Raw genomic sequence first — 14,035 nt, forward strand, 5'->3', positions numbered from 1 at the left:
AACTGCATTCAGTCTGAAAGCATCTTCCTGCTTTCCTGTGATGAGCTCAACACGGAAGGGGAGGTGGAGCATGAAATTACGGTTTGTGAAGCAAAGGGATTGCTCTTAACAGGGACTAATTCAAAAGATGTTGACTCTTAATTTTCAGATCCTCAGGGAGTGGCAGGATAGGGCTTGACCTTTTCTATCCTACAAAAGGTGGCCATTGCAAGAATAAGGTATATAGAATGACATTGTACAAAAAATATCAGAATCCTCTTCTTGTCTGCCATGGGCTTGACTTTATTCTTACAACTGTACATTCATAAGACTGAGATAGTGTGACCTAGGACTGACAGGAACAGGCTTCAAGGAAATAGATGATATCATTTATTTAGATGGAGGATAAATCATGTAGTGTACACACTGCTGAGGTTGGTTCTTTTGCCTGCCTAGGCTGAGAGGGGAGACCATGGTAAAGACAGTATCTTCAGGTACACAAATGTCTGAAAAAACTTCTAGCTTTGAGAGAAGTATGAGTCATTCAATTGAACCTGTCATAGTAATAAGAGCAAAGAAAGCAACCAAAAGGCAGATGATCTAAGAAGGTGTGGGCCAGGGTGTTTTCTTTAAATTTGGAGTTTTCTTAGTCATCATGTTCATGGCAGCACAGTCATATGGCTATAGTTGGTAATGAATTTGTCATGACCTCCTTCATAGAGTTATTATATAGATAGACAAAAAAGATAATGGATGTGCTGAAAAATTGTAAAATGTTGTTTAAATATGCATGTTTATATTTACTGTAAGTGTAAATTTAAAAGTTGGGTAGTAATTTGATTTTCTCAGTGTGGCCAAGTTTAATTTTGTGGATTATGACCTGTAGGCAGCGAGAGGTAAGGGGACATATGCAGATAAGTGTGTTCTATTATGTTTCAACTGGAGAAGGACATGGCAACCCACTTCAGCATTCTTGTCTTGAAAATCCATGAACAGAGGAGCCTGGGGGCTACAGAGCCCAGCAGGCTACAGCCCATGTCCATTGCAAGTTGGACACAACTGAGGGACTGAGCTTGCACACATGCATTATGTTTCAAAGGCTTTTGTCTATTCAAAAGGCATGTGATAGATGGAGTACATTCTTTGGAGTTAGAATATACCCAGAATCAAATCTTGGTTCTTCTACTTACCATCCAACAGGGTTCAGCAAAATTATTTATCTGTGTCTGCCTCAGGTTTCTTACATTTAAAAATGATGTTAAAGTACCATTCTCATGGAGAAGTGAGAATTCTAAGAAATCAAATCAAATGAACTAACCAAGATAAACCACCTGGCAATGCAACAGTTATGTGGTCATTCCTTCTGCACTGATTCTCAAGACAGTATTTTTGTACATGTGTAGAAGTCACAATTACTGAGAGGTGGAAAGCACAGACAGTTTGAAAATGGCCCTGAGTGTTTCTAAAATACACTCTTTCCCATTTTTGGCTGTGATTCATCAAAATAATCTGATTTCTATAGCATTCCTTCAAACATGGTTTAAGAAATCCAAAGCTTTTTAAAAATCTGTAATTGCTTTTATGTTGAGAGCCAACTATTTTCTTATGCTTTTCACATGTAAATTTTTTAAAGCCAGTTTCTGATAGTAAGCGGTCAAAGAAGCAGCTTGGTCATAAGCCTTATCTTGTTAGAGCAAGAAACTTGTATTCTTTACCCTTTGCCTAAGTTCTCCACATCAGTTGCCCTTGGGCTGCCTAGACTTGTTTTCTCCTATAAAAAGTAATTTCCATCATCCTACATATATATGAAAATTTGACTCTTTCCCTTTTCCCCCACATTCAGAGAGACAATCAAGGCAAATAAATATAATACATATTAATAAACAATGTAAATCATCTCATCAATTCAAAGGCCTGGCTGGTAAACTCAAATTAAGTGATCTTTTATTTTGTTGATAATAGGAACAGTTGGCACTAGTGGTAAAGAACCTGCCTGCCAGTGTAGGCGATGTAAGAGATTGGAGTTCGATTGCTGGGTTGGGAAGATCCCAGGGGGAGCACATGGCAACCCACTCCAGTATTCTTGCCTGGAAAATCCCATGGACAGAGGAGCCTGGCAGGCTGCAGTCCATATGGTCTCAAAGAGTTGGGCATGACTAAAATGAATTAGCAGCAGCAGAAACACTATGAATACACATAACCATTGTAAGTATCTATTTTAAAATTTATCCCATTATCAGTTTATGACTTTTAGTCTTAGTTGGCTTTTCAATACTACCCAGCAATACAGCCAGGTTTCCCTGATCAGTGCTTTGTTGTTGTTGAGTTGCTAAGTTGTGTCCGACTCTTTGTGACCCCATGCGCTGCAGCATGCCAAGCTTCTCTGTCCTTCACTAGCTCCCAGAACTTGCTCAAACTCATGTCCATCGAGTCAGTGATGCAATTCAACCATCTCATCTTCTGTTGTCCCCTTCTATTCCTGTCCTCAGTCTTTCCCAGCATCAGGGTCTTTTCCAATGACTTGGCTCTTCACATCAGGTGGCCAAAGTATTGGAGCTTTGGCTTCAGCATCGGTCCTTCCAATGAATATTCAGGGTTTAGTGTTCACAAAAACCATTTCATATTGTATCTATTCTTCTCCAAGTGTTTATTTTCTATCTCTTGTTTCTACCTTTGCTTTCAACGGATGACTTAACAGTTCTACCATTGGAGAAAAAGATGGTAGCCTCTAGGTGGACACTCCCTCAACTACTTGTCACTGAATCTGTAAATTTTATGCCTCTGCCTGTATCCTTCCTTTTATAGTGGAAGAGGTTTTTGTCCTCTGTTGGGAGGCCATTTTTTTCACTTGTTCTTAATATGCACATCTTTGTGCTCCTTCTTCCTAATCCGCTTCTCCAGTACTTTCAATCTCTGTAAGTCACCTCCCACTCACCTAGTTTCTCAAACTAGAAATCTGGGTGTCATCCTTGTCTCTATCTCATTTCTCAATGCCTTATGTGCATAAATAGCTATTGAACCCATTTCCCCTTGTCCTTATATCCACTGCCAGTACATGACTCCAGCCACTCTGATCTTTCAGCTGAATTACTGCCACAGTTTCTGATTAGCTTTTCTGCCCATAATATTTTCCCAATCTAGTCTCTTCTTGACACTATGAGAGTGATTATTACAGATTGAGTTATGTTGCTACCCTCTTAAAAACTCTTCAGTAGCTTCCCTTGCAGGTAAGAGAGTTCATTCTCCTTAACACAGGTGGCAGAGCCCTGAAGCAGCTGGACCTTGCCTACCTTCTCACCCTCCTTCCCACCCTGCTTCTTGAACTCTACAGTCTATACCCTGAATATCCTTTGTTACTTGAATACACTGCCCTCTCTGTCTCCTTCAGTTCTGTTTCTTCAGCTCTCCCCATTGTTTTATGTCTCTTTTGATACGTTTCTTAGTTTCCAACTCTGAATAGTCTGTCAGGACTGCTCGTATGCTTTCCCTCTATGAGGGCTTCTTCACCCTTAGGATAGCTTGCATGCTTGGACTTCAGTCATGTCTGACTATGCCAGGCTCCTCTGTCTATGGGATTCTCCAGGCAAGAATATTGGAGTGGATTGGCATTCCGTTCTCCAGGGGGTCTTCCAACCAGGAATTGAACCCGCAATTCTTAACGTCTCCTGCATTGGCACACAGGTTCTTTACCACTAGCGCCACTGGGAAGCCCCAACAAATAATTTATTATTATTATTGTTTTTGTTGTTCAGTCACTCAGTCGTGTCCATCTCTTTGCGATCTCACAGACTGCAGCACGCCAGGCTTCCCTGTCCTTACTGTATCCTGGAGCTTGCTGAAACTCATGTCCATTGAGTCAGTGATGCCAGCCAGTCATCTCATCTTCTGTCATCCCCTTCTCCCCCTGCCTTCTATCTTTTCCAGCATCAGGGTCTTTTCCAATGTTTTACTATTTACTTATTTACTTGGATGTGCCGGGTCTTGTTTGCAGCATGTGGGATCTAGTTCCCTGGCTAGGGATTGAACCCAGGCCCCCTACATTGGGAGCGTGGAGTCTTAGCCACTGGACCACTGGGGAAGTCCCTAGGATATGTTGGCTTCTCTCTAATGTGATCCCATATTTGTTTGCTTCTCCTCTCATGCTCATTACAGCACACTTTTATTTTTATTTTTAGTTAGAGGATAATTATTTTACAACATTGAGTGACTGGAATGAACTGAACTGAACTGAACTGATTTTACAATATTGTGATGATTTCTGCCATATATCAACATGAATTAGCCACAGGTATACATATGTCCCCTCCCTCATGAACCAGCCTCCCACCCCAACTCCCCATCCCACTTCTCTAGGTTGTCACAGAGCACTAACTTTGGGTTCCCTACATCATACAGCAAATTCCCATTAGCTATCTATTTTATGTATGGTAATGTATATGTTTCAATGCTCTTCTCTCAAATTATCCTACCCTCTCCTTCCCCTACTGTGTTGAAAGTCTATTTTTTTTGTGTCTCCTTTGCTGCCCTGCAAGTAGAATCATCAGTACTATCACTCTAGATTTTGTAATATGTGTTAATATATGATATTTGTCTTTCTCTTTTTGACTTACTTCATTCTATAATAGGCTCTAGGTTCATCCATCTCATTAGAATGGACTCAAATACATTCATTTTTATAGTTGAGTAATAATCCATTGTATATATGTACCACAACTTCTTTATCCATTCAACTGCCAATGGACATCTTGGTTGCTATTGTAAATAGTGCTGCAATGAACATTGGGGTACATGTGTCTTTTTTCAGTTATGATTTTTCTCAGGGTATATGCCCAGTAGTGGGATTGTTGTGTCATATGGTGGTTTTATTCCTAGCTTTTTAAGGAATATTCCTACTGTTCTCCATAATGGCTATCAATTTACATTCCCACAAACAGTACAAGAGAGTTCCATTTTTTCCATATGCTCTCCAGCATTTATTGCTTGTACAAATTTTGATGATGGTCATTCTGACTGGTGACAGAATGTGACAGATTCTACAGTGACAGATTTTATTTTCTTGGGCTCCAAAATCACCTCAGATGGTGACTGCAGCCATGAAATTAAAAGACACTTGCTCTTTGGAAGAAAAGCTATGACAAACCTAGACAGTGTATTAAAAAGCAGAGACATCCCTTTGCTGATAAAGATCCATATAGTCAAAGCTGTGGTTTTTCCAGTGGTCATGTACGGATGTAACAGTTGGATCATAAAGGATGAGTGCCAAATAACTGATGCTCTCAAATTTTGATTTGAAGCAGGAGTCTAGAAGATGCTTGGGAGTCCCTTGGACAGCAAAGAGACCAAACCAGTCAATCCTTAAGGAAATCTGCCCTGAATATTCTTGGGAAGGACTGATGCTGAAGCTAAAGCTCCAATACTTTGGCCACCTGATGCAGAGAGCTAACTCATTGAAAAGGCCCTGATGCTGGAAAAGCTTGAGGGAAGAAGGGGCAACAGAGGATGAGATGATTGGATGGCATCACTGACTCAATGGACATGAGTTTGAGCAAATTCAGGGAGATAATGAAGGAGAGGGAAGCCTGGCTTGCAATAGTCCATGGGGTTGCCAAGGGGTGGATATGACTTAGCGACTGAACAACAAGTCTGACCAGTGTGAGATGATAGCTCATTGTAGTTTTGCTTTGCATTTGTCTAATAATGTGCAATGTTGAGAATTTTCATGTGTTTATTAGCCATCTGTATGTCTTCTTTGGAGAAATGTCTGTTTAGATCTTCTGCCCATTTTTTGATGGGTTGTTTATTTGGCATTGAACTGCATGATTTGCTTGTATATTTTGGAGATCAGTCCTCTGTCAGTTGTTTCATTTGCCATTATTTTCTCCCATTGTGAGAGATGTCTTTTCATCTTGCTTATAGTTTCCTTCATTGTCAGCACATTTTTGAAATTATTCTATAGTAGACCATAATGGCCTACGGGGAAAAGAATGCTATGCTTTGAGAGTCAATCATCTGTAACTAACATGTGTAACTAGGTTAATTAAAAAAATTATTGAATGAAATGATGAATAAAAATTTACTTCTCTCTGAAGTATTATAGCTATTTTTGATGCGCTTAAAAAATCACTCCTGTAAGACACATGGAAGTAGCCTTCAGATCATCCTTCGAGACAACCTACTCAGCTGCAAAGAGTATGAGTATGAGTGTTTTACAGCACAGATTCCATTTTTATTTAGTAAAGTGAGGCTAGCAGATCAGTAGATGATTGCATTGATAGAAAAGATAGTTTGTTATGTATTGCTCCCGAGAAGGGGACATGCACATCACACAGGGTCACATGGGGAAGCACAGGGTCACTCAGAGACAGAGGGAAAAAGGAACAACTGTGTACGAGAGCCTTCATTGTGATTTCCGTCGAAAGAACAGGCAAGTCAGGGGAGCAGGCTTAAGACTGGCTAGTTTGAATAGTTTCAGTGGGCTCTGTGACACAAGGGCTGTGGCCAGTTGTCTCATATCTGACTCTGGCATGGGTACACTGTAATTATGTGAATACTGTTCCCTGGCAGAGGAATAATGGCCCAGAGTGTAAGAACTCAAAAAAGGAGGGGGATAGGCTCTGGATCGGTCGGTTTGCATTTGGAGTACATACTCACTGTGTAGTTATTTGCTGTCTCTGGGAATTAGCTAGCCCTGGAAGAGGAAGTCCCTCCAAGGCAAGCCCTCACATATTGAAGTATCAGAATAAGAAGATATGCTTAAAATAACCTGATTCTAGCTGTTAACTTTGTCAGGGTTTGCCTCAGTTTTCAAAGCATTTTTTTTTTTTTTCTGGGTAGCACTCAGCCAATGATTGAGCAAGGTAGTGGCATAAAGGTCTTGTCATTTCCACCTAGTGTGCATTTCTCAACAGGTAATATTTACTCATAGGAAGGACTGATGCTGAAGCTGAAGCTCCGATACTGTGGCCATCTGTTGCATATAACTGACTCATTAGAAAAGACCCCGATGCTGGCAAATATTGAACACAGGAGGAGAAGGGGAAGACAGAGGATGAGATGGTTGGATGGTATCACTGACTCGATGGGCATGAGTTTGAACAAATTCTGGGAGTTGGTGATGGACAGGGAAACCTGGCGTGCTGTAGTCCATGGGGTTGCAAAGAGTTAGACATGAATGAGTGACTGAACTGAACTGAATATTTACTTCAGAGTTTCCCAGATGATCTGAAAGACATTTTTGTCAGGTTGGTATTGCCATCTGATAACTTTCCCTGGCAGATCCTTCTTCTTTTCTTTTCCTTTCACAGGTTTTAGTTCTCAATAAACCTTTTTTCTTTTACTTTGTCGAAGTTTCTGCTACCCAGAAAGGCCCATTTGTAGTAGGTAGTACTGAAAGAGCTCCAAGGAAACAGAAGTTAAGATGTGATTTGGGAACTGGATCAATCGCCACTCAGCTGGTAGTGAGAACTGGATACTAGGTGGCATGCCAATAGCTTCCAGCACAAGGTGGTGGTATGATTGTATGATTGTTACAACTCTCAGCCCTGGTGCCAGGCCAGCATGACAGTAGAGGTGAGTGCATGGACCAGTGCCAATTTATGCACTGAAAGGAATGAGGGTGAGGATGATACACATAAAGACAGTGGAATTGCATGGTTGCTACTAGTTTGCATGTGTGTGCAAGAGGTGGATAATGAAAAGTTGAGGGAAATTAACATAACTGAAAGCTGAGTATGAGATCCAGGGATTATCCTCAGTGGACTGAGAAGCTCTCATCTAATGCAGTGGGTGAGCAGGTAAAGCTGAATATAAAGCGCAGGATTGGATAGAGTGTCTGAACTCCAGTGATAGTTGGATGCTCAACATAGACAGATCTGTTGATCCAGTCAGAGACCTAGTTGGTAAAACTTGGGACCTGAACATGGGATGTGGCTACTGGGCAAGAAAACCTGAAGTTTTTGACTCTGTAGACTTTTTGTTGTTGTTGTTTGAGCCTTCTGAGTCTGCAGAAGTGAGTTTTCTCTCCTTTGAGAGCTAGCATTGTCCAGGGATGGGCTTCCCAGGTGGTGCTAGTGGTAAAGAATCCGCTTGCCAGTGCAGGAGGTGTAAGAGACACAAGTTCGATCACTGGACTGGAAAGATCCCCTGCAGGAGGGCATGTCAACCCACTCCAGTGTTGTTGCCTGAAGAATCCCATGGACAGAGGAGCCTGGTGGGCTACAGTCCATGGGGTCACAAAGAGTCAGACACAACTGAAGCAACTTAGCATGCATTCACGTTGTGCAGGGACTTGTCACAGGCCTCTTCTTCATAAGCTGATAGCCATTCTCTCCAGGAACAGCAGACATCTCCTCTCCTGGCTGCCAGGCCGGTTACCAAGATTAAGTCACAGTAGGGGAAATTTCTCTGGAGAGGTGAGGCAAGTAGGAGTGTTTTGTGAGATAAAATTACATTAAGTATTAGCTAAAAACTTTTTTTTTCATTTTTTGTTTTTAGATGCTTTAAAAGAAATAGTATATACATGTCTAAAACAGAATGATTAGCCTATTATGATTAAGATATATAAAATCTCCTACCAAGGGAAAAAAGTACCTAGAAATATTTATTAAGGTCTTTATTGCTGAGAGTGGGTGCGTGTTTGTGGAATAAAATAAAGATTATGAAGAAATTAGCTAAAAAATATGAGATAAATGATAGAAAGGTGATGGCATTATACCAAATGTAAAAATTATGCCAGTATACATGAGTAGTTTCAACAAATGTAGTAAAAAGTAAAGGTTCTCTGATGGTTTTATTTTTTTGGTTTGTGTTTCATTTTATTATTATTATTATTTTTTAGTTTACAATATTGTATTGGTTTTGCCATACATCAACATGCATCTGCCACGGGTGTACACATGTTCCCCATACTGAACCCCCCTCCCACCTCCCTCCCTATACCATCCCTCTGGGTCATCCCAGTGCACCAGCCCCAAGCATCTTGTATCCTGCATCGAACCTGGACTGGCAATTTGTTTCTTATATGATATTATACATGTTTTAATGCCATTCTCCCAAATCATGCCCCCCACCTCCCACAGAGTCCAAAAGACTGTTCTATACATCTGTGTCTCTTTTGCTGTCTCGCATACAGGGTTGTCGTTACCATTTTTCTAAATTCCATATATATGCGTTAGTATACTGTATTGATATTTTTCTCTCTGGCTTACTTCACTCTGTATAATCGGCTCCAGTTTCATCCACCTCATTAGAACTGATTCAAATGTATTCTTTTTAATGGCTGAGTAATACTCCATTGTGTATATGTACCACAGCTTTCTTATCCATTCGTCTGCTGATAGGCATCTCGGTTGCTTCCATGTCCTGGCTATTATAAACAGTGCTGCGATGAACATTGGGGTACACGTGTCTCTTTCAATTCTGGTTTCCTTTTAAAGTCTAGACAGGATTTTGTTTTTAAAAGTTTTTAATATTTTAAGACTTTTTATTTTGTACTGAAGTATAGCTGATTAACAGCGTCGTCATAGTGTCAGGTGCACAGCATTGGATCCAGCCATACGTATACGTGTACAAATTCCTCCCCCAGCTCCCCCTCCACATGCATATATAAAACATTATATATGTCTATATAATATATACATATATGTAACATTAACATAGCATAATGTTATGTTAGACTGCCACATAGCCTTTTGTTTGTTCAAGATTATTTAAACCTATATTTAATAATCCAGTTGATTTAAATTAACATCAGTGTACTAGCTTTGTATTAGTAATGCACTCTTTCAGCAGCGTGTGAAATACGTGATAGTAGAGAGGTACTTAAACAGAGTTTGAGGTCATTTGGAACCATGAAAGTGCGTCGTAACATCCTTTTGACACAAAGATAACAGTTCTCACTTACTGTTTAAATAGCTTGTACTTGAGTTTTTTTTTTTTTTTTATCAGTAATACTGGTGATTTTCTACTGATTCATCCTTATTTGTTTTCCAAGGCTTTTGAACAAGCACATTTAATACTATGATCATTTTGAGGATTAGGAATAGTCTGTAGTCATGGAACAGGGAAAAGTTACCAGATCACCTTGGAATTTAGTCTTTTTTTTTTTTTTTAATTTGTTTATTTGTCTTGTGCTAGAATCTGTTGATCTGATTTTTTCCAGAGGCATCTAAACGAGAAGGAAATAAGGAATGCAGCTGAATTAGGAGATGGTGTAAGCATCTCCTATTTGATGGTTAGGTTCTTAAAATGACCCCATGAAAGGCAATGTGAGGGCTAGGCTGTTTTTGGAGTGGTTTTCATGAAAAGCCAGAAAAGATTGTGCCTTTGTACCAGGAATAGTGTTCATTGCACGAGAGGGAGAGAAACAGAACAGTGGTCGGCCGTGGCATGACTTTTGACCTAGAATGGTCTCCATCCTACTTCCCAGTTGTCCCTCCAGGGAAAGGAAGAGGAGCTTCGGGTGTTAGAGGCCCAGCTAAAGGCTTGTGCTGACCCCCACTGTGCAGTGTATCGTGAGCCAGATTATGTTACTGTTTATAGTACAGTTACCCACTCCAGTGTTCTTGCCTGGAGAATCCCAGGGACAGGGGAGCCTGGTGGGCTGCCGTCTATGGGGTTGCATAGAGTTGGACATGACTGAAGCAACTTAGCAGCAGCAGCAGCAGCATAATACAGTTTCAAGAAAGCACTGATAGGAATCCTGAATGCTGTCTCTACCCACCCATGATCCCAGCAAGATGACTGACAACAGTTTAATATGTGGGAATCATCAAGGTTGAGTGAAAAAATTTAAGCTTCCCCAGGGAGTCATCTATATGCTTTAACCCGTAACACCTGTTTCAAGGCTAAACACAGTGTAGGGTGATCTAAAGAACTGCTCTTCAGTTCTTTTTCTGACTCCTGAAGCCTACATTTTTATCTTTGATTTTCCCTCACTTTCTAAGTGACATTTGGGATTTCTTTTCATTTTTTTTTAATTGACTTCTGGTGTGAGAGGAGTCTCCTGAACTTAGAAAAGAATAAAATCAGTTTAAAAATGTTAGTTTATCATTTAAATCTTGATTACTAATGGAAAAGAAAGGACAGGCATATGGATAATTAAAGTTGGTGAACCAAATGTCATCTTTTTTTTTTTTCCTGAAATTCCAACCTTTTATTTCTGTGAGTATTCAAAAGTGGATATTGTATATGAATTTTAGTTTTATCTCTATTATCTCTCATTGGGCAAATTCAACAAAGAAGAGCCTAAACTGCAAAAATACAATCATGGAGATCTAAGATGACCTTTTGGAAGTACCCATATTTGTGAGGTCCATGAAAGAAAAAAGATGAAAGGACAGTCCTCGTAGATCAAATAAAAACACAAAAAAGAAGATGGGAGATGTGCTTTTTGATCTTATCTCCAAATATCCCTATAGGTTTGGAATGTGCTCAGTTAAGGGAATACGGGACAAAGTTTTTGATTTAGAGGGGCTCCTGAAAGGTTAGTGACTTGTCTTACTGTGTTTTGATTGCTTCTAATGTAGACAGAGAGCTGGACCTCCTTAGAAACATTCAAGAATATGCTAGATGGGGCCAGCACAGATTGGAAAGCAGTGTAAAAGAAAGTGAGCTGAGGGAAGCAGTTAGTAACTGAGAACTGAGGTGTCTTTCCTTCCTAGAAATCATGATTAGCCTGTTAATTTATTCTTTCATGAACCATAATATATACAGATTATTTTCCTAAAAGCTGTGGGGAATACAAAAATGAATAAAGCAGTCTTTAGCCTAATGGAACTTAGTATGTTTTTAGAGATAATAAATGTACATAAAAGTTATCATACAAAGTAAAGTATGAGAAAAGCTCTAGGGAAAAAAAAAAAGCATTCAAAAAACTTTGGATGAAGAGTAATTTTTATTGGATAGTAAAGGTATTATTGATAGAGGTGATATTTGAGCTAGATCTTGTAGAGTGAAGAGAATCTTGCATAACCTACTATCTATGTGTTAGGAAATAAAGAGTAACATTCAGTGTTACAAGAACACTGAGAACGAGTGAAACAAAATTTTACTTGGTTGTTGGCAGATTGTAAAGGGCCTTACAAGCTATGGTGATGTGGATTTATACTCTGTTTATCAGGCAAAGGGGAAATCAGTGAAGATTTGAGTGCATGGGACTAGCAGTATTGAACAGTGTCATAATCTAGCTGTGCTGTGCTGTGCTAAGTTGCTTCAATCATGTCCAACTCTCTGTGACCCTATGGACCTTAGCCCGCCAGGCTCCTCTGTCCATGGGCTTCTCCAGGCAATTATACTGGAGTGAGTTGCCATGCCTTCCTACACGACATCTACCCAACCCAAGGACTGAACCTGAGTCTCGTCTCCTGCATTGGCAAGCAGTTCTTTACCGCTAGTACCACCTGGGAAGCCCCATAATCTAGCTACAGTTTGCTAAAAATATAGTTTGAAGGTAGGGAATGTAGTGGGAACAGGTGAGATAATAATACTATGGCATTAATAATGGTGAATTATTATCCCAGAATGTGTTATAGGAAACACAGGTTACAACCTGTGATTAATAGATTGTGAAATCAGTTTAATTTGTGGGTCAAGCATTTTTTTAAAAGCAGAATAGAATAGAAATAATAAATTTTATTGTATTTAGTAAGAGAGGCATTGTTTTATGAATCTTCTGTTTCAATTCTTAATCTATATATGTATTTTGTTACATATTTATGGAGCTGTGATATGAGACATTTCTTACTGTGAATTGTGGTCAGTGTAGAGAAATTCTTATTAGAGGGTGTATTCATAGAAAGCCTGTCTTCATAGCAATAGCTGATAGTGCTCTATGAATTTGCTGTAAGCAGGAGTAAGAGAAACTCTTCAGTCACATTGTGTGTGAGGCAATCACTCTGTATCTGAAATACTCACTGACTAAAGTATCTGTCACTTCCTCTGCCATTTCTTTTAGGAACATGATAGTGAACACACAGTTTGACCAGCAGACTATAGTTTTTGAATACTCTGTGAAAATTTTCAGATTATCTCTGGAATTTTTGAAAATAATCAAATGCCTTTGATTATTAGTAGTTCTCAACAAGGAAGAAGTTCACCCCTTATGAGACATTTGCCAACATCTGGTGATATTTTCAGTTAACATAATTTGGACTGGATGGAGAGAAGTGTGTTTCAGATGTCTAGAAGGCAGAGGTCAGGGATGCTGCTAAAATTTTACAATGCACAGGGTAGCCTCTCAAAACAAAGAATTATCTAGTCCAGAATGTCAGGAGTGCTAAAGTTGAAAAATCCTGCTTCAGAGTGACCCAAATTCAGTTCAGTTCAGTTCAGTTGCTCAGCTGTGTCTGACTTTTTGTGACCCCATGGACCGTAGCATGCCAGGCTTCCCTGTCGATCACCAGCTGCCAGAGCCTACTCAAACTCATGTCCGTCGAGTTGGTGATACCATCCAACCATCTCATCCTCTATCATCCCCTTCTTCTCCTGCCTTCAGTTTTTCCCAGCATCAGGGTTTTTTCCAACGAGTTATTTCTTCGCATCAGGTGGCTAAAGTATTGGAGTTTCAGCTTCAGCATCAGTCCTTCCAATGAATATTCAGGACTGATTTGCTTTAGGATGGACTGGGTGGATCTCCTTGCAGTCCAGGGGACTCTCAAGAGTCATCTTCAACACCACAGTTCAAAAGCATCAATACATCAGTGCTTAGCTTTCTTGATAGTCCAGTTCTCACTCTATACATGACTACTGGAAAAAACATAGCTTTGACTAGACAGACCTTTGTTGGCAAAGTAATGTCTCTGCTTTTTGATATGCTGTCTAGGTTGGTCATAGCTTTTATTCCAAGGAGCAAGCGTCTTTTAATTTCATGGCTGCAGTCACCATCTGCAGTGATTTTGGAGCCCAAGAAAAGAAAGTCTGTCACTGTTTCCATTATTTCCCCATCTATTTGCTATGAAGTGATGGGACTGGATGCCGTAATCTTAGTTTTCTGAATGTTGAGTTTTAAGCCAACTTTTTCACTCTTCTCTTTCATTTTCATCAAGAGGCTCTTTAGTTC

The sequence above is a fragment of the Bos mutus genome, chromosome 6, assembly GCF_027580195.1.
Source record: "Bos mutus isolate GX-2022 chromosome 6, NWIPB_WYAK_1.1, whole genome shotgun sequence".
In the NCBI taxonomy this organism is placed as follows: domain Eukaryota; kingdom Metazoa; phylum Chordata; class Mammalia; order Artiodactyla; family Bovidae; genus Bos; species Bos mutus.